The 25,089-nt window shown below is 39.2% G+C and overlaps 1 long non-coding RNA gene across 1 annotated transcript; it reads right to left on the reverse strand.

The window, feature by feature from the left end:
- Positions 1–4,439: 4,439 nt before the first annotated feature.
- Positions 4,440–9,828, reverse strand: LOC121641940. Its single transcript, XR_006010819.1, has 4 exons — positions 9,797–9,828; positions 8,587–8,822; positions 8,349–8,494; positions 4,440–5,639 (listed from the first exon to the last, which is right to left on the reverse strand). It is a non-coding gene; the product is annotated as an uncharacterized LOC121641940 (long non-coding RNA).
- Between the last annotated feature and the right edge of the window lie 15,261 nt (positions 9,829–25,089).

Below are 25,089 nucleotides of genomic sequence, written 5' to 3' on the forward strand. Positions count from 1 at the left end.
ATCGTTTCATAGGTTGAAGGGGTCTGAGGAGGTGGGGGGGATCGTAGGGGAAGGTGCTGTGGTGTGTGTGCAAGCAGCAACTTCCGGTAGTAAAATGTGAAGCCTATGCTGAAATGCAAAAAATTGCAGTTGCCCCCTCATCCACTAGGGGCTCAAAACCAGAGCAAATCCTCTTGGACTCCCATGTTAAAAAGACCAACTTCAAAGCAGAAATAAATATGTTTAAAGCCTGGATAAAAATGAATTTTTTTCTAACTCATCCGTTTCGATGTTATTTAATCTTGAAATTCGGTATAATTAGGGGCATTTCCTTTTGATTCTAATATCCACAGCAAGAAGGGAGAGTGTAGCGGCACCGCCAGCATATGGTGGTGGGGAGGTGCAGTCTAGGATTAGTGGCGGCTCATTGAGGGGGTTGGTATTATTGCACTCTCAGATATAAAAAGTACCAGTTTGTACCTTTTAGGGGGTACAATGTCTTGTCTTTGGGGTGGTACCATCAAGTGGTACCATAAAAGAATCCACATGATGTCTATGTCTAAGATGCACTTGATCTTCCAGAAAAGTGGGACTTCTTCTGAATGCAGAACATCTATTACAAATATATGAGACTGTGTACTTTACACTGTTGAGTGTTACTTTAGATTCACGTTGGATAGTTTTATTACTGAAATCCACATTAGAGGCTCTGACTGTTAGGGCTCTCTGTAGTTACAAAGGATAAAATCACCCAGAATATTCTGTTCAGAAAAAAACTCCCAGCACTGTTTAAACTGATGTCTATAGCTCACAATTGGTTCAGTGTTCAACAAAGTTTCAGCAGTTATGTCAAGTCAACTTTATTTACTTATTAGCTTTGCTGCTGTAGCACCGAAGTTTCCCTACTGAGGGACAAATAAAGGATTCTCTTCTCTTCTCTTCTCTTCTCTTATTTATAAGCACATTTAAAAACCACATTTGTTGATCAAAGTGCTGTACAACTAAGAGTGATAAAATAGAAAAAAATTGTGTTGGCATGAATAATAAATATTAATATAGAATAAAAAAGAAATAGATTATGAAAACAAAAGAATTAAACAAATAATCAACCAAAATGTCAAAACTCTGTCTGGTTTAAAAGCAAGAGAATAAAAATAAAACGTCTTTAAACGAGATTTAAAAATTTTCACAGTTGTTGAGATCCTAATAATTGCACAATTTCAGTCATACAATCAATAAGAAAACACCACATTTCTTCATTAAAGTCTCCAAGCGTGATAAAAAGGTTGATGTTCTTCTTATAGACGTAAGGGAGAAATATAAAGGGCTGCTCCAGAGTCAATACCTGCAAGAGATACAGTACATTTAAGATCTAAACGATATTTTAATGTGCAAAATTTTTAACTGTGCATTTCAAAGGTTGAAGACAGCAAGAAGGTTATGTTGACAAAATGTTGGTTCACTGGTATGGGCGATACAATTTAACATGCACCTGTTAACGCCTGGTAAATCTTCGGGGAGAGCCTCCTCTCTTGCCTTTAGGTAGACCTGGTATGGCAGCGATTTCTCTTGAGGCAGGTGAAGCACTTATAGGGCACAATGCAGATGCAGTCACTTCTTTCCCAAAGCTGGATGTTTTCGCTCCACTTCATCACAAAACTGCAACTGAAGAAATATCAAACTGTCTTCAGTTTTAAAATAATTGTAAATTTGTCCTCCGCATCATGCAGGAGGACTGAATGAAACTTTCCAAAGTGGGTTTTGTGGCCGGAGTTTTTTTTTTTTCTAACTACAACTCTCCAAGATCGGAAATGCACATTGTCGTCTGTTTAAGCTGAGGCATACATGAAGCTCTGAGCTGAGCTGCTGAAAGCAGCGGGAATGTAGAGTGAAACTTTCTGTTATTTTTTTCTTCAAACTAGCATGCTGAACTAAAGGCTGGGCGGAGCTTGAGGGGTCTCATATGCGCAGCTCGTTTTCCCTCAGTCTAGTACCGAGGAGGCAGTCACATCTATGGCCCGTGCGTGATTGATCACTGCTCCTACTAACAGGCGTAGACACGTTTAAATAGAACAGAAACAAACCCCAGTTGACAGAATAGATGCAATAAATACGTCTGTTATTATAAGTATTTATTCAGTATCGCTACAACACATTTAACAGAGCTTTACTCTATAAGTTTTACCGCTGGAGCTCAGCAGCCGCTCTCTCTACGAGGGGGAGAAATATGACACCGCAAGATCAGGCTGTATGTCAACTCATTTGCATACTAAACACTGATTGGTTGTTTTCTGTGGTGGTGGGAAGGACTTGTTGAAGACAGTACAATGGATCCTGTGAAGCTCCGACACACAGAGTTCAGTACAGAGGGGAGAGAGCGTTTGGAGAGATTTGCCCATTTCGGCGCATTTGATTGAGGGGGCAGAATGTTTGTTTGAGGGGGCACTGCCCCCTCTTGCCCCTGCGTAAAGCCGGCCTTGGTCCAGACCTATAAGTGGGTCAGAGCAGGGGACAAAGTCATATATTTACAGCAGTTTATTTTTGTTATTATAATTTGTTAAGTTGTTGTTTCAATCTAAAAAAGAAATAAAGAGATTGTCTTGTCTACATTATTATTTTATTCGTTTTGAATCAACCAAAAACGTGTGTGTGTGTGTGTGTGCGCGCGCGCGCGCGCGCACATGCATGTGTTTTGTTTGTGCCCATGCATTTAGGTGTGGGTGTGTGAACATGCGTGTGTGGTCAAGACCAGGGTGGCCTGATGCATGAATGACTCTTGGCCTGAAAAAGTTTCCCAGTCCGGCCCTGAGCCTTACCCATAGGCCTCCCCTTGGCGAAGAAATTTGTTCAGCACGATACAGCAACCAGATTATCATTTTGCTGCTATGATGCTGGACAGGACAGGTTAAAAAAAAAAGGCCTGACTTACCTTTCTGAGCTCTGAATATGCCGTGTATTTTTTCACCACTTTCCTGTGTTACAGAAGGAGAATGCCGTCCAATCACCCTTGAGAAGGTGTTGGAGTTTAACTCTGGAGCCTCAACAGTTCCTCTGCTGGGATTTCCATACCGTCCACAAATCCAGTTCCTCCACCAAGACAACAAATACCTGCCTCATCATCCTCCGCCTACCCGTACATAATGGTTATGACATTTTCAAGAAATATATGACAGAGGGAATTCTGCAGGCACCTACTTTTGGGGTTGTGTGAACAGACTATAGGCTGTTAGGCTACATATAAAGGAAAGAGGACTCCAGAGATGAAGCACTTTGTTTAGCTAATTGTGTTTAAATTAGTGTTTTGCACTTTCATCGTGCTGATTTCTGCAATGTTTTAACAATGCTCTTACAATGTTTGTATGATTACAAACAATTAATTTGTAGTGTTTCTAGAATGTTTACAACGCTTTAGTCTGAGCATAAAATGTTGAAATGAACTAATAAATGGATTGTTTCAACCTTGAAACTCATATGTCCACTGCTGAAATATGTCCAGTTCTTTTACCAGTGCACATTTTACAGGATCACCCCAGTAGTAGTTCAAGTGGACAGAGATGCATGGTATAGCATCCCCATCTAAAAACTAATGCTTCTTTTTCTTAATGTTTTTTATTTCAAAGAACGTTTAAAGTTTATGTTAAAAATGTTTAAAAATCCGGATAAAGTCATTTTTCCTGGATTATTTTAAATTAAAGAACTGCTAATTAGAAATACGTAACCAGCGGATTCTGAGAAATTAGATGACTTGTGTCCATGTCATTCATCACGTTTTGGGGGAAATAGGTATCCAGCGGTAAATGAATATTTGCAAAGCTAACATACAACATCCGAGACAAAAAGCTGTTTTACATCTAAACTACAGAGTTCCCACATGTTTTCTGAAGTCACTTTTCAAGGTGAATTTGACAGGTTTTCCAGCACCTTACAGCTATAGTAAATCACATTTTTATATACCAAAGTGCTAAAACAACCAAAATTGTTTCATGACAGAATTCTACAAAAGGGTGACAAATAAAACAAATTTTCATGCTTCAATGTGTCACCTGACTGAAAGTAGACTTTGCATCCTATTATGCAATTAATCAATTAAGCAGATATTAATTATTAAATCTCCAACTATTTTTATAAGTGCTTAATTGGGTTGAGTCATTTAAAAAAAGGCATTTTTCTCTGATTTCAGGCTTCTTAAAAGTTAATATTTTCTAGTTTCTTTACTCTGACAGTAAACAGCTTATCTTTGAGTTATAGACTAGATGAGATGTTTGAGGAGGTCATCTTGGACTTTGGGAAATGCAGATCAACCTTTTTCAACATTTTCTGACATTTTATGGACCAAACTGATCATTTAGTGGAGAAAATGATTAAGAGTGAAAAGTGACAACATTGTGACACATTAATGAATGAATTAACTGTTTGGAGTCATTTTTATAAGAAGAAAAGTCCAAATTTTCTGATTTCAGTTCAGTTTCTTTAATAAATTTGACTCTGACACAGAAAAGTTAAAGACTCAGCAATTTAAAAGTTAAAGCACAAACAAAGTAAGTATAATAATTATTCTTCAAACAATGAAAATTATACACAATTAATCTTCAAAAATATATAAATGAAAGTACAACGTTATCAGCAATTTTGAAACTGAATCATAGAGACCCCAAAACATCTCAGTATCATGTATTTACATCAATAACATCAATATTCCACCAGGTTCCATGACGTGGAAGCAAATACCACACAGGGTTACATCACATGAATCAAAACAAACTATTTCTCTTTCCACCCTAAAATGTGATGAAAAAAATCCTCAAATCAATGTTTGTTTTATACCTTCATTAGACAAGTGTCACGTGTAACTAGTCAACACCATTAACTAGGATCCCAGTGGGAACAGATGTCTAAACTTTACAATACAGTAGAAAAATATCTTGTATTTGCAAGACAATGAACAAGTAGGCTGCACCACACAATAATACAACATCTTATGTCTCTGTGATTTTAAATAAATAAAAAGAAATAAAAAAAACGAGAAACAATAGAGCTATAACACAGCATTGTTCATCAGTGGCATGAGAGATAGATCCTGCTGCTGCTGGCTGACTCTACATTTAAAGCTGGGAGATCATCATCAGTCGTTGGTAAAGACTTTAGTTCCACGCTGTGCCAGAACCACCTCCACATTTTGGGCTCTGTCCCTTTCCATATTTGACAGCATGCCTGCCGTCCAGATTTGAGTGTTCGGTTGATTTCTGTGCGCAAAGCATGGTTGTTCCAGGCCTCCCTGAAGCGCTCAAGGCTTTTCTGAATCTCGGGGAGAAAAATTAGGTGGAGAGAAAGTTTGTGGGTCAAGAAGCTGTGAATCCTCAAGAGTGTAGAATGTGCTGTACAAAGATTACAACACATGCAAGAACACATCCTCCAAACACGTTCAATTCTTTGGTTGTGGACTGATTCCCCTGTTATGAAACTCCGACACTCAATGCCCTGCACAGGATTCATGAGTAGGGCCACCTGTAAGTGCTCACCACCATAATCTGATCAGACTCTGGATGGTAGTCCATATAGACAAGTGGCTTTAAGGAAGTGAGACAGCACAGTGGTGGCTGTCTGTGCTGTAATTCAGGTAAGTGATCAGCCGAGAGTCCGTCTGTGCCACCATGAACCATCTACAATGATAAATACAAAGAACAAACACTTAATAAACAAGTAACAAGTTAAAGTGTGAAACAACATATTTAAAAAGGACATCAAACAGTTACAACGCAGTGTTAAATGTCATCACTGCCATTTCTAATAGTCTACCACAAGAAAGAGCTGAGTTGCTGCCTACATAATGAAGACAGATGAAACAGGTCATCAGGGTCATACATGTTAACACTTTAGTGTCCAGTTAAACAGATGTTAGCCAACAAAGATGATCACTGCATAGGTCCATTTGTTAAGGCTGTAGAGAATCATGAGGGAAAAATCACTCAGTGAATAGAAAGTGTTGGGGCCATAAATGTTTGGTAAAGTAAATGTGTTGTTTTTTTTTGGTTTGTTTGTTTTTTTGTTTGTTTGTTTGTTTGTTTTTTTGGTTTTGTTTGTTTCTGCATTAGTGTGAATCACAGTGATTTTATGGTTTAGGTTGGTCACAAGGGTGGTGGTTCTCTGGTAGACAGGGTGAGTGGATCGCTGTATTTTCTGTTGCTAGTCAAGTGCTGTGATTTATTTTCTTTGCTTTCAAATTGAGTTAGTGCATGTTGTATTAAGTTAGTTTACCTTTTTATGTAATAAAGTTATAAAACGTCTCAGTTGGATCTCAGCAAATTTAATGGTTCATCAGACAAAGAGGAAAGGCCCAAACTCTGAGGCTCGGTGACTTTTTGTGGGTTTTCAAGTCGTCACATAAAATATCAAACCTCAGCTTCAATGAAAGCCTAATTCTGTGGTGCTCCATATGTAATCTGTGGATACACAGTTTTTAAGCTGAGAGATTATTTTAAAAGCTATCATTAGGTAGCCTGTGTGAGAAGTCGGGACACTGCTGCTGTGTTGTCCCCATGATTTCCCAAATCACCACAGTTATACTATAAACAGCACTGCTATCGTAAGTAATAAGAAAAATGTGTTTGTCCAAGAATGGCAGCACTGCTCATGTAAACCAAAATTGGGAGAAAAAACAGTAAAACAGTATTCAAATTCTTAAACAGGCTTCCTAAATAATATATTTTATGACTTATACTGGAGCTGGATCTTTGTTAGTTTTCTTGAGACTGATTAAAATGACATTAAGGAAGAGATGGGCTATGTCCGAATGTCCTCACTATTCCTTAAATAGTGCCCTATTTAGTGGTCACTCAATTTTCTATGGGTGTCTGAATGTCCAGAGAGAAAAAAGTAGTGCACTCAAGATTACCCACAATGCAACTTGAAAAGTAGTGAGCATCAATGGTCACTAGACAAGTCAATATAGACCACAATGCATTGTGGTAAGAGCTCAAAATGACGCGAGGCGGCGGCGAGCAAATTGATCGGCGACAGGCTAAAGAACATGAATTTATTACTGTTTTATTGAACCTGGATCAGCTCCCAGGGACACCCCACTATCATCAGGTGGCAGAGACTGGAGAAAGTTCACAGGCTCACTTACTGCACACACACATGCACCACACTCACATACACCACCACAGACACACCTCCACCAAGATTTTCACTGCCTTGGTTGACCCCCCCCCTCCTCCCCTCCCGGGCGGCGGGTCGACTGGATGCGCTCATGTTCAGCTGCGATGGGAGACCCCGCTCCCCTCCTGCCAGGTGTTTCTTATGTTGTGTATAGCAGCTAAATCTACGCTTAAAGCCACTGAGGCGCTGTTTGCCCGGGCACTGACGCGCTCGCCGTGTCACTGTCTTCCGTTGTGTGACTGACGAATGAAAACATATCCAAACTTCATCATTTTTCTTTGCTTAAGATTTATTACTCATCCAAACGAGTCGTCGTTTTCTTGGCAATAATCCACAGTACAGATCCACCTCCAACGTAAATTCCAGTCATCACGTCAAACAATACAAGCAGTGAAAGTGACAACGGTCAAAAACTCGTTTGCTCCCTCCGTACAGCAACACCTGTCACCTGATAGACAGCTCCTACCTACATGGTGCTATCAATTAACTAGCGCCACCTACTGGGCAAATTAACAACATTAAAAATGGCTCTTACAGTTGTGAATGTCTGAATTATGTGCTTTCATGTACTGAGGTGTGTTTTTTTGTATCTCAACACTTGGCCCTTAGGCCCAGCGTGGAGATGCCTTTTTCCTCTAGCCTCATGTTATCTTTTCCATCTATATCTAATACTAATACAGGCGCGCCGCGCTGTGGCTGCTGCCTCAGGCTGCCTGATCCTGTTTGTGTCTACATGTTGTTGCTGTCTACTCTCGGACGGGTTGTACTGGAATACATTTCGTTGTACTTGTGTCCTGCACTTGTATAATGACAAATAAAGAATCTTGAATCTTGAACAGATATGCAGCAAAGAAAGAATAAAATACTATTTAAAGAAATAAAATATTTTCACACAAGAGTTTGGATCGGATTTGGAATGATGCTTTTTGATTGCTGTGGTGACAGCTGGTAGTCACATGATCTGTGGTGAGAAGCAAATCGTGTCCAAATCGCCAACACTATATAGCGTGCTGTATAATACAGCTCCATGTAGTGAATGAGGAGTTAGGAGGTAGTGTGGATACTCGGACACAGCCATAGTCTGTTTTATATTTGCTGGCTGATTTGTTGGCCTCATGACCAAATGTTGACTACCTGACTAGCTGTGACTACATTACAGCACAGAGGTCACAGACTGTGGTTAACCAACAGTTTTACTATGATGAATTCACCTTGTGTTGGGGTAAGGTGCATGATACACTCATCTTGCCACAGTGCTGCTCCATCTCCTAGCAGTAGCTGCTGGGTTTATCTGAGCCAACATCTCACACACCCAACATCGTTGAACCAGCAGTCCATCTGCACACAAGGCTCTCATCTGAAATTTTAATAATATCCATTACTAAAATAAATATACAATTTTATGATTTTATGCTATAAAACTTTGGAATACAGTAAAGCATCAACTACCTCATATCCTGAGTTTGGACACTCGTCTTGAAGTTGTCTTACATGACGTTCAAGTTCTTCATCATCAATCACAGAAAATCTGCTCCTCACTGGTATATCAAGCAATTTTGACCTCTTATACAAAAATGAAGAAGAACACCCCAAAACTTTTGCCACCCTTTTCACTGTATGGCCTTGCTTCAAAAGAAAATTAATTTGGTCCCTGGTTACATGAATCACTGGTCGCCCTCGCCGTCCTGAAACAAAAGGGAAAATATTTTAATATTACTATAAAGTATTTATCACATATTCTACTGAGATAATTTAACTGAAAACCACTGTATTAAATAAAACCAATCCTACAACTAAACCTAGCAGACATTGAACACCCGCCTCCCCAAAGAGGAGGAGGGAGAGTTGGCTGCTCCAAAGTATATTTAGACGGTGACCAGGGAGATGCTGCTCCTCACTTGGGTTAAGGTTCTGAATGAGTGCGCCAGGCCCAGTATCACTGGAGTAGGATCCTACCAACCCTGGTACATCAAGTCTGTCACCCCACGTTGCAGGTGAAGCAGGGACACAGCAGGGATGGAGGAGGAGGAGGTAGTGATGGAGGTGTATTTTGTGTTAAACAAAAAGAAGGCTCTGACTGAATACTTGGTATGTTAAATGAGTAAATAAATTGATCAGTTGAACAAATATAGCAAAGAAACACTCAGCAATGCATGTCTCTGTGTGTGTGTGTGTGTGTGTGTGTGTGTGCAGGAGCAGGAGGACTGAGGGTTCAGCGTTATGATAAATTACACCAAAATATATGCATCAGTAGACGTTACGTAACTTCACAACGTCAAACAAAAGAACGAAAGAAAAATTAAGACCTTTGTCAGCTAAATTAAAGATTTTGAAACGAAATATAATTCCCACCCGGAGAAAGACAGTAGTTATCCAGCTATGACCCAGAATATTTCAGTAGGTTTTGTATATTCCCAACATTGGTCCATGATAGCTTAAACTTTCCTTGTATCGTATGATAGTACACGTTACTTCATGTCCATAACAAAATGTAAACAAAACCTCTTGTACAAAACACGTCTTAATAAGAGTTCTGTACTGCATCCATACAGTACATACAGTATAACCATAAAACCAGGTATGAGACTGACTGGAAGAGTTTTAAATCATATTTCAACATTTCCCACGTTATATATGCTGGAGCACTTCTCAGACTCACCTCTCCTCAGCGGGGCTGCTAGCACACTGAGGAGCGGAGCGCGAACAGGAAGTGACGTCACCAAAGGAAACCGGGATCAAACATACAAATAAAAGCTCACCAATAAAATAGGTGCTTTACTGAAAAATAATTAACATAATACTGAACAAAGCATATACAGACATATAAGAGGGATTTTTAGTAAAATGTATAGTATTTTAGCACACCTGTTACACTTGTCCACAACAGCAACCGCCATTTCTGCTGCCCCTCCTTCACGCGCACGCATGATCAAGGTCTTGCACAAGTCTGACTAGTCATAATTACATTTGAGATATCTTGAATTTTAATTCCGCCTAGTTAAAAATGAATTACAGATATCTGTAATTTATTTTTGACTAGTCAGAATGAAATTGTAGATATCTTTAATTAAAATTCTTACAAGTTATAATATAATTACGAATAGTCAAAATTACATTATGCATATCTATAATGTTAGTTCTGGATAGCCACGTTTAGCTATTAAATTAAGTTAAACGGCTTGCCGTAGGAGTCCGGAGGATTTTGCCTGCTGGACCCTCACAGTAGACTAGTTAGGTATGTGTGTGCGCACGCGCGGCTGTGTGTCAAGGGGAGGGGTGTGCGATGGGCGTGGCGTGGCGATGCCATGGCAATTCATGACGTCACACACGTCATCCTTTCGCATCAAAGGACAGATGACCTATAAGGTGTATATAAGAGGAACATTCAACCAGGCATTCTTTTCTGGCTGTAAACGGATTCTGCTAAATGAAGAAGGAAGCGGGAGAAACGAGGAAATCTTCAGAGAAAATGGCAGTAATCATTCCTACTACACACGGCGGTTATCGGATCGAGGAACCCCAGAATTCAGGAATTTTTGGAGATGTGTTTAGCTGCACAAAAATGGACACCCAAGAAGTTGTAGCAGTGAAAATTGTGAAGGATGCGTATCGCCATGTAGCGGAACAAGAGTATAGAATGTTAGAGAAAATCAGACAACTGGACCCTGATAGGAACAATTTGGTCAAGTTTTACGAATGCTTCAGATACAACCATAAAATTTGCTTTGCTTTTGAATTACTGGACCAAAGCTTACATGATTTTATGTGTGATAGGAAATTCAAGCTGCTGCCCGTCTATGAGATCAGATTTATTGCTGAGCAGATGCTGGTGGCTTTGAATGCATTGAAAAGCAGGGGAATTATTCATACAGACATCAAGCCAGACAACATTATGCTTGTGAACCAACAATTACAGCCTTTTAAATTGAAACTGATTGATTTTGGTCTAGCTGCTATGAAATCCGAGCTGACGGTGGGAGCTAAACGTCAGGCTCGTGGTTACAGGTCTCCAGAGGTCATTTTAGGCCTGCCACTGGATGAAGGTATTGATATGTGGTCTCTTGGCTGTGTTTTGGCAGAACTGTTTATTGGTCGTCAGCTGTATTCTAGACATTCTGTATATGAAACCATGAGAAGCATCGTACACCTGCAGGGGATGCCCAAGATGGATTTAATCAAGAATGGATGTCATGCAAAGAAATATTTTACCTTCACCCATGACTCTACTGGTTTTGTCTGGCGGCTAAAGTCACCACTGGAATACTATGCTGGCGTGGAAAGGCATGGAAGGAATTATAAAAGCATTTGTAATTGGGTAGGATCCCTTGATGACCTGCTAAGGTTGCGCCAGATAGATGATGGCCCTAGGGACAACTTGGCTTTTATTGACCTCCTCAAGAAGATGCTGGAGGTGGATCCAAAGAAACGTATAACCCCACATGAGGCCCTGCAGCATGGCTTTATCACTAAGAATTACTTACGTCCTGAATCTAGTTACTTATGGTACACATCACCACATTCAGCCATAAGGAATTCCCAGGTTAAAATGACGGCACTCAAGTATACAGAACGTACAAGTTCATCATCAGACTTAAAGCCCGGAGAGGCTGTCCACATCCAGACAGATACTGGTTTAAACAGATGGCACAGAACAGCTGGCCTCTGTCAGGAATCTAGTCCTACACAGAACGCAGACAATTTATTCTATTTTGTGAACACAAATACACGGTACTGTCCTGAAATAAAATGCAATGGTAAGTTTTTCAAGTCGATTGGCAAATTTTTTTCAAGGATATTTAAGTGTTTCAGATGCTGTAGAGCAAAAACATGAAGGACACAATGCTTTCTCCCACCAGACATCCGACCCACCACTGAAACTTTGATCGCATTGCAGGCGCCTCTGCATGCGCAAAGACAACGAATATTTTTATATAGAAGGATTCCTCAGAATCCTCAGATCCCTAATTAATCAGCAAAGCTTAATATTCAATACAGACAGATGTTGTCCACACACAGCTAGAAGCTACCAGACCAGGATTTCTCTCTCCAACTCTCACCAAAAGACTGGATACAACCATCACAGGACCCCACCATTCATCTCATGATCTCATGGTAATCTGAAACACCACTGTGTCATTTTGTCAGCAAATTATCTAGATGCCGATTTAACATAAATATAATTTGTTAACATCAATATTTGCTGCAACAGTAAAAACAAGAAGAGGTCAACAGCAGCTTCACCTGATGGGATTCCACTAACATTAGAAAAGAAAAAATTCAACTGAAGCCAACAAGCATAAAATGCAGCAATCACATCATTTACAACCAGAATTTACAACCAGATAAACACACGACAGCCTGATGAAGTCTAAACATTTTCCTCACCAGCTATAATCTTCCTCAGTCACAGCTGTTTCTGAACCGGAAGGACAGATGTAGACAGATGTGGACGGTGGCCTATGTGTACAAGGTAAACTAGTTTAGCTGAGCTGCCTCAGCATAACATTATTCAGTTGCATTATTCATTTACAGTAAACTTAAGTAATCACTGACACAATTTCTATCAGCTGGCTCCTCGTACCACATTAAACCATAATCCTTTATATCGTTTCATAGGTTGAAGGGGTCTGAGGAGGTGGGGGGGATCGTAGGGGAAGGTGCTGTGGTGTGTGTGCAAGCAGCAACTTCCGGTAGTAAAATGTGAAGCCTATGCTGAAATGCAAAAAATTGCAGTTGCCCCCTCATCCACTAGGGGCTCAAAACCAGAGCAAATCCTCTTGGACTCCCATGTTAAAAAGACCAACTTCAAAGCAGAAATAAATATGTTTAAAGCCTGGATAAAAATGAATTTTTTTCTAACTCATCCGTTTCGATGTTATTTAATCTTGAAATTCGGTATAATTAGGGGCATTTCCTTTTGATTCTAATATCCACAGCAAGAAGGGAGAGTGTAGCGGCACCGCCAGCATATGGTGGTGGGGAGGTGCAGTCTAGGATTAGTGGCGGCTCATTGAGGGGGTTGGTATTATTGCACTCTCAGATATAAAAAGTACCAGTTTGTACCTTTTAGGGGGTACAATGTCTTGTCTTTGGGGTGGTACCATCAAGTGGTACCATAAAAGAATCCACATGATGTCTATGTCTAAGATGCACTTGATCTTCCAGAAAAGTGGGACTTCTTCTGAATGCAGAACATCTATTACAAATATATGAGACTGTGTACTTTACACTGTTGAGTGTTACTTTAGATTCACGTTGGATAGTTTTATTACTGAAATCCACATTAGAGGCTCTGACTGTTAGGGCTCTCTGTAGTTACAAAGGATAAAATCACCCAGAATATTCTGTTCAGAAAAAAACTCCCAGCACTGTTTAAACTGATGTCTATAGCTCACAATTGGTTCAGTGTTCAACAAAGTTTCAGCAGTTATGTCAAGTCAACTTTATTTACTTATTAGCTTTGCTGCTGTAGCACCGAAGTTTCCCTACTGAGGGACAAATAAAGGATTCTCTTCTCTTCTCTTCTCTTCTCTTATTTATAAGCACATTTAAAAACCACATTTGTTGATCAAAGTGCTGTACAACTAAGAGTGATAAAATAGAAAAAAATTGTGTTGGCATGAATAATAAATATTAATATAGAATAAAAAAGAAATAGATTATGAAAACAAAAGAATTAAACAAATAATCAACCAAAATGTCAAAACTCTGTCTGGTTTAAAAGCAAGAGAATAAAAATAAAACGTCTTTAAACGAGATTTAAAAATTTTCACAGTTGTTGAGATCCTAATAATTGCACAATTTCAGTCATACAATCAATAAGAAAACACCACATTTCTTCATTAAAGTCTCCAAGCGTGATAAAAAGGTTGATGTTCTTCTTATAGACGTAAGGGAGAAATATAAAGGGCTGCTCCAGAGTCAATACCTGCAAGAGATACAGTACATTTAAGATCTAAACGATATTTTAATGTGCAAAATTTTTAACTGTGCATTTCAAAGGTTGAAGACAGCAAGAAGGTTATGTTGACAAAATGTTGGTTCACTGGTATGGGCGATACAATTTAACATGCACCTGTTAACGCCTGGTAAATCTTCGGGGAGAGCCTCCTCTCTTGCCTTTAGGTAGACCTGGTATGGCAGCGATTTCTCTTGAGGCAGGTGAAGCACTTATAGGGCACAATGCAGATGCAGTCACTTCTTTCCCAAAGCTGGATGTTTTCGCTCCACTTCATCACAAAACTGCAACTGAAGAAATATCAAACTGTCTTCAGTTTTAAAATAATTGTAAATTTGTCCTCAACTAATCTGTGGCTCAGTACAGCCAAAGAAAGTTTGTAGAGATGCTTTTCGTAGAAATTGGCCTAGCAGCTTACTATTTAGACTAAAATCATTTTGAAAATATTTTCTGCAAACCTGACCTGGCTACATGTCGAAGAAAGGCACAGAAAAATAAATCAAAATTAAATAAATAAAATTAATGCTAAAACACTGGCTCTCTAAATGCCTGAAAGTGACTGAAAGTGAAAACACAGTTTCAGCAGTAAGAGAAAAGGAAGGAGCAAAAGCAGCTTAGGCCGTGTCCACATTGGGACGATTTTAGGTAAAGCCATAAAAATGTTCAGTTTTTGGACATTTTGCCTCATAGAAGCAGCATTTTGGAAGCTTACAAACACTCATTTTTGAAAGCGGGTCCCAAAGTGAATTAATCTGAAAAATCCATAGTTTTGTTTTGGCGTCCTGAATTGATGATGTCTATAGGAGCCATTTTTAAGTATCTGTTTTGTTTGGCCACAGGGTGGCAGCATTGTATAGTCCGGGGTGGCCAACATTGGTCCTCGAGAACCACAGTTTTCCCTGCTCCAACACACCTGACTTAAACTAATGAGTCATTGTGCAGATCCTTATAGGCCATTTAATTTGAGGACAGTACACCAGCTGTTTATGTACATGTACACCCACCCTTCTCTGCTCTTACCGGAGTCCTTAGTTCTCTCCTGTTGACAGGCTACATGGCCAGCTAGCTCCATAGCCGAGTCCTGGATGGGAGAGTGAAGCCAGAATTCTGTGATTATAATTATGTAACTTTCCTTAACAATGTTGTTGGTTGCTATCTGAAGTTGTTAGGAAAGTATTTTCTAACTTGAATCCATTATTCATTTATACATTTGATTAGATTGTAAATTCCCTATTTGTCTGTTTCACCTTTGGTTTACAAAGTACATTACAACCATATTATTATTATTATTATTATTATTACTAATAATAATAATAATAATAATAATAATAATTCAAGTTTATTTATATAGCACATTTTCTGCAACAGCAGTTGCCCAAAGTGCTGAACAAAAGAGCAACAAACACTCCACAGTTGAAAAAAGAGCACTATACAATAAACAATAAAAACCAATGAAAATAAAAACAGAAATAAATTTGATTTAAAAAAAAGATAAAATTATAAAAACAACAAAATCAGAATTAAAAAGTAGAATAAAACTAAAATAAAATTAAATAAAACATGCGAATGTCAAGCTCAGTTTTGTTCAAATGCCAGAGCAAAGAAGTATTATAATAATAATAATAATAATAATAACAATAATAATAATATCTCACCTGCAGGACGGGCCATATGGGTCAGTGAGCGGTTCCGGATAGATATAGTTGGACTCACCTCGACGCATGGCTTGGGCTTTGGAACCACTGTCCTTGAGAGGGTTGACCCTCTTCCATTCTGGTGTTGCTCCCGGTGAGAGGCACCGAGCAGGTATGGGCATAGTCACTAGGCTTCACCTTGGTGGACAAACTTCCAAAACTTTGGAATGGACTTCCTCTCTCTGTGAGGTCTGCCAAAGATCTGAACAATTTTAAATGTCTTTTGAAAACTTACCTCTTTACTTTGGCTTTTAACCCTAGAGAGCAGGATCATTAGGCTAGGTCTTTTAATTTAATTATATTTTTATCTGTTATTTTACTGTTTTAAACTGCTTGTTTTATTATGATTTGATGTTTTATTTGTTGTAATTTTATCTGTACAGCACTTTGGGTACCCTGGGGTATGAGAAGGTGCTATATAAATAAAGGTTGATTGATTGATTGATTGATTGACAAAAGGGTAGCCTCCCTCCACCTTCAAGTGGGGGGACGGGTCCTGACTGTTGTTTGTGCTTATGTACTAAACCGCAGTTCCAAGTACCCACACTTTTTGGAGTCCTTGGAAGGGGTGTTGGGGAACACTCCTTCCGGGGACTCCCTTGTTCTGCTGGGGGACTTTAATGCCCACGTGGGCATTGACAGCGAGAGCTGGAGGGGCGTGATTGGGAGGAACGGCCCCCCTGATCTGAATCCGAGTGGTGTTTTGTTGCTGGACTTCTGTGCTCGTCATGGATTGTCCATAATGAACACCTTGTTCAGGCATAAGAGTGTCCACATGTGCACTTGGCACCAGGCCACTCTAGGCCAGGGGTGCCCAAGTCCAGTCCTCGAGATCTACCATCCTGCAACTTTTAAATGCAACCCTTCACACCTGAAGTAAATGACTGGCTCGTTACCAGGCCTCTGCAGAGCTGAATGACATGCAGATGACATCTGATTCCAGTTTGCTGTGTTTCATGCCTCTATTGTTGAGGCGGCCAGCCGTAGCTGTGGTCGCAAGGTCATCGGTGCCTGTGGTGTTGGAAATCCTCAAACTCATTTGTGGACACCAGCAGTGAGAGATGCCGTCAAGCTGGAGAAGGAGTCCTATCGGGCCTTTTTGGCCTGTGGATTCCGGAGTCAGCTGATGGGTATCAGCAGGCTCACTGAGGTGGTTAAAAAGCTCCTCGGTGGCAGGGCCCCGAGGGTGGATGTGGTCCGCCCAGAGTTCCTTGAGGCTCTGGATGCTGTAGGGCAGTCTTGGATGACTTCACATGACACCATACCCACAAAAAAAAAAAAAAACTGTGCCTTCAGGCTCAAGTCTGTGACAAAGACATCAAAAGTCTCTTCCAGGTGTTGCACATGCGACCGGAACACATAACTTTCATAGACGGTGTTCTTCTGCGGTGAACAATGTGCATCAAACTTTTCCATCATCTTTTCATACATTTGTTTATCACCCGGCCTGTCGAACTCAAACATATTAAAGACTTCAGTGGTGTGAGGGCCCAACACAGTAAGTAACCCTAACCCTTCAGCTCGAACTGTTGCTTAAAAGATCGCCAGTTGCCGTCCACATTACCCACAAGCTTCAGTCCTTCCGATGGCCTCAGCGTCTCCATCTCGAATCGCAGCCTTATCCTCTTGGTACAGTCGTCAGCCTTTCACTCCTGGTACCATGTTTTGTTCTGTAAATAAGGAGGCATCATTCCAGAACAAATGAACTTGCACTCCCAACGTTATTGTCGTCAATCGATCATATATCAAGACTTCTTTATGCCTACTATCTTATATAGTCTCAGCATCAGGTCAGTTCAGTAGCGCCCTCTACTGTCACAACACATTTACATAACACGATATGTGACAGTCTGGTTTCCTACTTTGTAGTTCATTCCCCTTGTGTATTGTGTTTCACCTGGTTTAACCTGTTCCCTATCAGTTCCTCAGTGTATGGCTATATCGCTTGGTTTCAGTTTTCCTTTGTCAGGTCATCCATCGTGTTTCCCTGTCATGTCTGCTTTTTTGTCTCTGTAGGTTTTTTTGCAGTGTTGGATTAAAACCTTTATTCCTGCATTCTGTCTGCCTCCTGCTTTTGAGTCCTGCATTTTGGTCCACTTCCTTACCTCCACCTCAACATGACATTTTGTTTGACAGCTGTTAACAGTGAATCTGCAACAGTAAATCATAAAAACATGAAATATTACTACAGAAAGGGCATGTTAGGTATTGGTAAATACAGCCATGAATCAGCAATGGTCCTGAATGTTCTGGACCTACAATCTAAATCAGGGTACTTCTCCAAAGGAATAATAAAACCTGTGCATTCATCTGTTTTTTTTTTTTTTTTTTACAGCTTTGGGTGTTTAAGATGATGACACATGGAAGGGAATAGATGTCACACTCCCCCATCTCACTTTTATTGTCCGTGTGAATACCAATAGACCAAGATTCTAATTAAAAACCCTGGGATCTGTAATGGAAAATTTTATACACATGCACTTTGTATTGTTACAAAACCTTGTCTTGTGTTTTATTGAGGAAGGAGGATGACTTGTACCCAGATAAGAACTGGGTGAGTTCCATTTACTTCCCCTTCCAATCTCCTAGCATTCCTTTGAAACAGAGGACTAATGATTTACCTTGATGTGATCAGCTCATGCTAGTTTATATAAACCAGACTCAAATGTATCTCTTCAGACTCGCACAGCCAAAGCTTCTTTGACTGTGGGACTCTCATTGCTGTACAGCTCTTAATTAAATACTTTGTTTGATTCTCACTCAGTGTGTGATCTTTGACAATAAAATTCCATGACAGATCCTACTTTTAGTCAACTTTAAAAAGAATTTTTCATGATTAACAAGTTGTGAGCCCATCATTTCCTGAAGATTTCCTATACTTGTTTTAACTTCAGTAATATTAAATGTATTTTTAGACTTCTTTTCTACTTTATGAATTGTATTAGAAACTGTGTCTAGGAAAGTTTGAACAATTCCTACATTTGGGTTAGATGACGAGTACAAACTTGTGTAAAATTCCACCATGTGTTTAGAAATAGTTGAAGGATCATCAGTTGTTGTGTTGTTGATAAGTTTGTTAATCTTCAACATTTCTTCTTTTTTCTAGACTGAAGAAGTATTTAGAATTTATTTCTCTGTGTTCCATCCACTTTATTCTAGATCACCTCCAGTTTTCTCTTCACAGATATCGTCTGACTGTATCTGTAGTTCTGATAATTCAGTGATTTCTTGAGATGAAAGGTCTAACCTTTTAGAAAGATTCAGAATACTTGTGATAATATGTTCATATTTTTGTTTTGTTTGTGCTTTTGTTTTTCCTATGTGTATAGCTAAATTCCTAATTTCATTACTTACCAGCTAAGTCCAGCATTCCCATTTACACACTTGTCTCCAAAATTTTGTAATAACGTCACCTGCTTCCTTAGTAAAATATTTATCTTCTAACAGACATTTGTTTAATTCCAATAGTTGTTGGTTATTCTTTTAGAACAAAAATGACTCAAATTCAGTTTTATAGAAATGGCCTTGTGATCAGATCAATAGCAGCTTCTTGAACCTTTTCACACATATCATTAGATATCAGCCAGAAGTCCATTCAGGACTGCTGAGAAAAGCTGGATTTATTCCAAGTAAATGTTGTTGTATCAGGATTATTTTTTCAACATATATCTGTTAGATCAAGTCTTAAACTTATATTTTGCAAGTCATTTACTGAATTGTTTGTTTTTGGAGGAAATCTATCAATTGTATCATTTAATGTACTAAAATCGCCGCCCCAAATTACTTTTGCAGAGGGAAATTTTGAGGATTGTTGACTGAGTTTCATTTAAATTTTTAGAAATAAGGCAGCATTGTATTGTTTATTACAATATATACTGAACAACCAAAAATCAAAAAATCCACCATCCTTTTCTACTGTGAAAACAGCTACACCTGCAGATTTGTTATTTCCATGCGAGAACCAAACATCTTTACCCCCCTGGCTGCTCCAAAAATTACATCTTCAACGTTTGAGTGAGTTTCCTGAACAAAATAAAAGTCATGACGCTTGCTAGCACAATACAAAAAAACTGATTTCCTCTTTAACATATTACATAAAGCCCTGGTATTAAAAGAGAACAATGAAATTGACATAAAGCAGTTTGTTTCTCATAAGAGACTCCTCACTACTAAAAATACTGAGTTGCAGTCTGTAACTACTGTACATGCTGCAAAGCAAAATGTGTGTGTGTGTGTGTGTGTGTGTGTGTGTGTGTGTATATATATATATATATATATATATATATATATATATATAGATATATAATTTTATTTTTTTTACCTGACTTCTTCCAGTGTGTTAACAGTCAGTAACTATCAAAACACATATTTCTGAAGACATACCTGCATAAGATTAAAGGTAGTGTTCAGAGCAGAGATAATTTTGAGGTGAAAGCTGATCAAAGTCAGTCAACAAAAACTTTTATCTCCACAAAGGCGCGATTTCCAACGTAATAGGCGACTTTGCTCTCCTTTCTTGCTTTATCCACAACTGTCCACAGCCGTCCTCGCTGTGACTTGTCCGCTGCTGTCAGATTGGAGACGAAGGTGGTGTGTTTTCAGGTAGCATTATCCTTCGCCGCTCTCCAGATCACATCCCTCGTGTTCCTCAGGCTGAATCAGATTATTGCTGGTCCTGGTGTTGTAGGTTGCCCTCCATTCAGGTCCTTGTGTCATCTTATACGGTGAACCACATCAACAGCTGCCTCCACTTTATTTCTCTCTAGCACTGGGAGTATAGCTTGGAGGATGGTCATCCCTTTAGAGCAAATGTCCTCATTTGAGTTTTCAGACACAAAGGGCCAAAGCTGGATGGGTGGAGGGAGTCCTGGAGGAGGGACCAGACCCAAGCAGAATAATCTGAGAAACAAAGGTCAGACAGAGGCCGTGAAGACAGCAAACTTGGTTCAGGGGGTGGACCAGGAGGCCAAGAAGATGGGCCAGGATCTCTGGAGGCCGACCCGGAAGCAGAGAGGATTGGAGTAGGCTCCCTGGAGGGTGACCGGGATGGTGAACAGGCTTGGGCCGGGTGTCCGGAGGAAGACCTGGAGGACGAGCAGACTGGACCTCTGTCCAGTCAGAAGAACTTATAATGCCCAAACTAAAGGCCCTGCATCAAGCTCAACCCCAGGAACCCAAAGCTTTTTTTATCAACCAAACTTAACTATGCTATCACAATATGTGTTTTGCTATTAAAATTTTCTTTCAAAATGTGAAGCATTTCAGAATACACTAACTTGAATACTATTCCAAAAACATGGTTTGTTATGACAAACTTGAGTGTGTTATTTCAGAACAAGTGGTTGACCTTAAAATGGTCGAGTCCTAACCCACCCAACACTAGACGTCATTTCAACGTTGGTTTTTGGGCTAAATCTGGTTGGTCCGTCATGGCCATGATTTAGCCCATAAATAGACGTTGAAAAAGGGGCTGAGTTTAGTCCGTCTGATTTGGTCCAAATTTAGACCATAAATAGACATTGAAATTTGGGCTAAGTTTAGTCCGTCTGATTTGGTCCAAAGTCAGACCATAAATAGACGTTGAAATCTGGGCTGAGTTTAGTCCGTCTGATTTGGTCCAAATTCAGACACTAAATAGACGTTGAAATTTGGGCTGAGTTTAGTCCGTCTGATTTGGTCCAAAGTCAGACCATAAATAGACGTTGAAATCTGGGCTGAGTTTAGTCCGTCTGATTTGGTCCAAATTCAGACCATAAATAGACATTGAAATTTGGGCTGAGTTTAGTCCGTCTGATTTATTCCAAATTCAGACCATAAATAGACGTTGAAATCTGGGCTGAGTTTAGTCCGTCTGATTTATTCCAAATTCAGACCATAAATAGACGTTGAAATTTGGGCTGAGTTTAGTCCGTCTGATTTATTCCAAATTCAGACCATAAATAGACATTGAAATTTGGGCTGAGTTTAGTCCGTCTGATTTGGTCCAAATTCAGACCATAAATAGACGTTGAAATCTGGGCTGAGTTTAGTCCGTCTGATTTGGTCCAAATTCAGACCATAAATAGACGTTGAAATTTGGGCTGACTTTAGTCCGTCTGATTTGGTTAGCCCATAAATAGACATTGAAAGTTGAGCAGCCATACTTCTGATTTGGACAAAATGTAAGATGAGCCAGTGGATAAATTGGTCCACAATGGTACACAATGGTACAAATATGTTGTCATGTGACCATAAATTCTGCAAGCACCCTCCATTTTGTCATCCCTAAGAGAAGCATGTTCTTTTCAAAAAACTGTTTTAGATTACCAGTTTTTTTCACATTAATAACCATGAGGTTTACATCTCAATCCAGGCAGTAGATATAGCAAAGAGCAGGCTCTCGTTTGCCTCACAAATCCCACTGAATATGTATGGTCCATTCAAGACCTATTTCAACAAAACTCTTAATGGGCGGACCAGATCTAAGCAGCCATCATATACCAGATCACCGGATGTTTGAATTAGGCTTTCATGTCAGCAATGACCCAACAGAATATCCCATCTGTATTCAGGTCCACAGGGATCTCCTCATACAACACAGATATTTTCCCTGATGCAGAGTTTGCACCATCCATGGTGTCAGACGGGCCCAGGCCTGGACTACAGTCTCCAACTGCAATCATCTACTGCAGATGATCCACTCACTTCAAACTCCATAACTAACAAACCAGAAAGCATAGAGCTGTTAGTTGTTGACTTATAGTTTACTTTGCAACCAAACAGCTGCTTACGAGTTACATTAGCTTGGTTGAGAAACTTGAGGGTGACAAAGTAAGTGAAAAATTTCTCAGAAAAATCAGAGAAACCCACTTTTGCTGTTAAGGAAGATGATGTGGTATTTTTCCTACAAGGTGCTGAAGAAGTTACCTCAACCTCAAAATGGTGCACGGAGGGAACAATAACTCCATATTTCCCTACAACCTTGAGGGGTGGAATGTGGAGTTGGAATCAAAAACTAAGCCTCATCATTTGAGTCAAGTTACAAAATTGTTTTTGTTTTTGTCATTTGCAACGCTATTTTACTCCCCTCAAATTCTGTAGCCTACATTCTCTACCTTGGAAAGAATACACCTATTGTGTGGTATCAGGTATCGTGAACTGCACAATGTTTTTTTTAGATTGTAGATCAGAGTTACAGTTGTCACACTGATATTCAATCGTTTTATCATTTGCATTCAAATATTTTTAACATTACACTTGTATTAGACTTACTAAGTTTCCTGCAGGATCATTTCAAATGATATTCAGGTTTAAAATGGAAAAAGTAAATTTACCCCCAGGCAGCTCAATTTACCCACTAATCTGGGGCAAGTTGAGCCACAATACCACAGTTTTTTTTTTAAGAAGTCAGATTTTCAATCCATTTAGTCATGGATACATTCTTAGCATTTCTCCTGACAGGAAACATTCTCAAATTAAGGTAGACATTTTTCTTTTATTTCTGTATCACTTTACCTTGCTTAGGACAGCACAAGTAAAACATAACTCAATTCACTCCACTCTCGCCCATGCCCATATTAACAGCTACAATTTTTTGGACATAGAATTTTAAGATTATTATCAACAAAAGAATGTTTTCCTATCCTGTTAAAATAAATGTTTTCTCATAGACTGATACTGTCAAAGTCAGGATCCTTTATTACTTACAATGAAATAAATTAATATCAAAGCAATGATGTTTAAAGAATTTTTAAGAATGAGATATAATCCGGAGGATATGTCCACATATTGTCAAAAAGATATTGAACATCTTTTCTCCAGACGTACTGTTGTGAGGAGATTTTGGGACGGAATTTGGCTGATCATAAAAAATGTTATACCCATATTTGAATACAATTTCATTAAATTTGGTTCTTCAGGTGAAGATTTAGAAATTATGTGTAATAATAGTGATAATTAGAAATTTTATATACACAAATGTCGATTTCTTTTTTAAATTTACCCCGGATTTTATTGCCTTTAAAAATTATTTGAAAAATGTCTTTTTCCTTAAAAAAATTGTAAAATGGAACTGTCTCACTTTATATTTTCACTAACCCATGGCAAGTTATTTTAATTTATTTTTCCATTTAATTTAATTGTTATTATTAAGTTGAGTGCACTGCTGCGTGGACTCCTTTGGAGTGTATGATTCCTATTAGTTGTAAAATTTGTTTGGGAAATAAAGTTCAGTGAAAAAAAAACATAAAACAAGTCTTACACCAACAGACATAGCTGTATCTCTATGCTTACACCGGCAATCTACAAACAATTCATGCCGGTATGGGTGTGTGAAGCATGGATAAATCCATGGTGTACATCCATGGTGTAAACCAGTGCTCCGCCTATCAGATCTTCTCGGAGATGCGCAAAGATGACGTCACGCATTATAATTGGCTGTACGGCAGTCTCACATTTTATGCGTTATAACTCCACAAGTTTATGGATACAGAAGAAGAGGCAGAAGAAGCGGGAGATTGTTGGATTGTGTTTGAGCTCTCTGTGTTCAAGACGCAAGCGACTGAGCGACTTTGTAAGTATCAAGGTAATTTGTAATACAAAAATGTGTGTTTGACTGAATTTGGTCCGATTATCTTGCCAACATTAGCGCTAAAGAATGAATGCTAATGAGAATGCAAGTGCTTAACTGTCAGTGTGTCGGTTACGAACGGTTTTGAACTGGCTTAAGTGTGCTCCTCCCGAGCATTTTGGTCTGAAAAAGGCTTATGTTAATTAATCATAAAAGTCCGTACATTCATTTAAATCCCAGCCGCTGCTCCTTCAAATTTATTTCGCTCCTTTTTAAAATTTTGTTTTAATTTATTCATTTTTTGTCATAAATCCATCAGCACTTCTCCACCTTCACAGCAGATGCATTCTTAGTCCCCCCCAAGCGCGAGGGTAGACTGATAACTATATTGCTTTTATATGCGTAGAAACATTACGAATCTGGCCAACGATGGAGATTTTTACTCCGCCATACACCTGCAGCTCTAGTTAATGGGATCGCTGGTTTCACAGTGCGCACAGCTTCTGAAGTGCTTCAGTTTGGCTGTAACTTCTAAATGATTTATATAACCTCATAATAAATGGTGTAATTTGTAGCGGTGTTTAATTAAAACGTTTTTTAGATACATGCGGTCATGGACGATTCTGCATGGATGCAGCATAAAACAATAAGTAGCTAATTCTGATGCTGCTTGCCTGTGTTTCGCGTGACCTAGCTTGCTGTAACAACTGCAGATAAACAGTCTCTCAGAAAGAATTAGAAATATTTACTCA

The sequence above is a fragment of the Melanotaenia boesemani genome, chromosome 6 (assembly GCF_017639745.1).
Source record: "Melanotaenia boesemani isolate fMelBoe1 chromosome 6, fMelBoe1.pri, whole genome shotgun sequence".
NCBI classification, from domain to species: domain Eukaryota; kingdom Metazoa; phylum Chordata; class Actinopteri; order Atheriniformes; family Melanotaeniidae; genus Melanotaenia; species Melanotaenia boesemani.